The sequence below is a fragment of the Penaeus japonicus genome, unplaced genomic scaffold (genome assembly GCF_977035675.1).
Source record: "Penaeus japonicus unplaced genomic scaffold, GWHDUDI00000001_assembly GWHDUDI00000039, whole genome shotgun sequence".
Taxonomy (NCBI): Eukaryota; Metazoa; Arthropoda; class Malacostraca; order Decapoda; family Penaeidae; genus Penaeus; species Penaeus japonicus.
In genome coordinates this window covers 7690692-7693191 of record NW_028234441.1, presented here as the reverse complement: position 1 = coordinate 7693191, position 2500 = coordinate 7690692, and the positions used below count along the sequence as shown (strand labels likewise).

Sequence of the window (2500 nt, the reverse complement as noted above, 5' to 3'; positions counted from 1 at the left end):
TCGCTGTCTCTCTGTCTTTCTCTGTTCCCCTCTCTCTCTCTCAGTCTCTCACTATTCCCCTCTTTTTATTTTCTCTCTGTTCCTCTCTCTCTCTCAGTCTCTCTCTGTTTCTCTCTTTTTTTCTGTTCCTCACTCTCTTTCACTCATTCACTCCTCACTTATTCACTCACTCACCATTCTCACTCACTCACTCACATACTCACTCACTTACTCCCTCTCTCCCTCTCTCCCTCTCTCCCTCCCTCCCCCCCCTTTCTCTCTCTCTCTCTCTGTCCTCTCTCTCTTTCGCTGTCTCTCTGTCTTTCTCTGTTCCCCTCTCTCTCTCTCAGTCTCTCACTATTCCCCTCTTTTTATTTTCTCTCTGTTCCTCTCTCTCTCTCAGTCTCTCTCTGTTTCTCTCTTTTTTTCTGTTCCTCACTCTCTTTCACTCATTCACTCCTCACTTATTCACTCACTCACCATTCTCACTCACTCACTCACATACTCACTCACTTACTCCCTCTCTCCCTCTCTCCATCTCTCCCTCTCTCTCTCCCTTCCCCCCCTTCCCTTCTCTCTCTTTCTTTCTTCCTCCCCCCCCCCTCTCTCTCTCTCTCTCTCTCTCTCCCTCTCTCTCCCTCTCCCTCCCTCTCTCTGTCTCTCCCTCTCTCTCTCCCTCCCTCCCTCTCTCCCTCTCTCTCTCTCTCTCTCTCTCCCTCCCTCCCCCCCTTCGTGGAAGGGTTACTCGAAGGTCCGGTCAGGAGCGTCTGGCTGGAGCGAGCGCCGTCTTGGCTAGACGGGTTGTTGAGGCGGCCCGACCTCCATTAAGGGCGCTGTCACTTGCAAGGGCGGCGCAGCTGACCCGCTCTCCTCATGGGCGATGCGCCATGTGGTCTGCGCTACAACTGGCTGTGGATGGAGCGTCTTGCAGGATCCCGCCTTGATTGCATTGCGCCTTCTGTTGCAATACGTGGCTTGTGTGGTTGATATTCTGCGAAGACCGATAATATGAATTTGTACGGCGTGTTGGCTGATCGTGATAACATTCATAATGGGCTTATTATGATTACGTGACAATTACTGCATCGGTTAGGATATTGACTTTGCATTTGCATATACCGCATGCGAGGGTTATGATAGTGATGAATTTAGCATGGGATAAAATAAAATCGGTTAGGTTTGTGATTTTGGTGGTATTGTAGTAGTTGTGCAAATAGAGATGATTTGATTACGTTAATAGACATGCTAGGTAGGATATAACAGTCGTATTGATATTAGCAATAGGGATTTTACTATATTATTATATACTTTTTTATCACAGAAGCGACAGTATTAGCTATATTTTAGTTGATTTGGTTAGTTTCTATTCTCGTAAGAGTCGCTCTTCCGCGCACCCGCAACCGCTGAACAAAGGAAATCACTCCGCTTGTTTGCGATTGATGCAGGTTGGAGGGAGGCGCTGACGTGAGTATTACGTCAGCGCCCATCTCAGGGCTCCACACAACCGCCTCCTGGGAGGGGCAGTGCGAAGAAGGGGCCCTCCAAATCCCCCTTTCATGCTAGGGGATCTCTCATTCCATGGCAGGGGATCTCATTCCATGGCAGGGGATCTCAATCCATGGCAGGATCTCTCTCCCTCTGTTGCGGAGATCTTCCATGGAAGGAGCTCTGTTCTTTTACGACGAAGTCCTTTTTCCTTGGCATGGGATCTCCTAAGGCAGGGTCTCATGATCTCTTACCACGGCAGGGTGCATTTGAATTGCAGAGGAAGGGTCTCACCATCCATGTTAATTTGTTATTTCCCTTCCAGCGGGGTTGAGGTGCACGATGTTGGGATCGCCTCTCCTGGGTAGCCTCCCCTAGATCCCCTCCCCCAGGATCCCCTTCCCTGAATTCCCTTCCTTCACGTCTCGACCCCGCAGGGGAGGCAGGGGAGGTCCGGCCGACAGGGGCCAGGGCGCGTCACTCTTCTCGTATTTTCTCTGAGAAGTGCAGAATTGGAGCCATAATCAACAGGGAGAAGGATCTGGGAGACCACGCTTGATGATCACATTCCCCCCCCCCCCTCCACGCCTTCCCTCCCTTACCGTTCCCTCGTTCTCTCTTTTCTTTTTTTCCCTCCCTTCCCCCTTTCCCCTCTTTCCCCCATTTCCTTTTCCCCACTTTTCCCTCCTTCCCTCCCTCCCTCCCTCAATTACCAACAAATTCCATCCTTTGGTTCGATTCTTTTTATGTTGGATTTGCATGTTTTATGTGGATTTTATTTGTTTGTTTATCTGTTCTATTTTTCCGTGCGAGACCACGGGGTGATTTGGCTGCATGGGATTTATAAATGTGTTACACGTTTTTTATAAATGTTATTACAAACCCACACTCATACGCATACAGGCACAATCTCTATATCACACGTACGCACACGCACACGCACACGCACACGCACACGCACACGCACACGCACACGCACACGCACGCACGCACACACACACACACACACACACACACACACACACACACACACACA

The 2500-nt window shown here is 49.9% G+C and overlaps 1 protein-coding gene across 4 annotated transcripts in view; it reads left to right on the top strand.

Moving 5' to 3' along the window:
- Window positions 1-2500, top strand: part of mei-W68 (meiotic W68) — a 34921-nt gene that overhangs the window by 29956 nt on the left and 2465 nt on the right. The window lies entirely within an intron of this gene.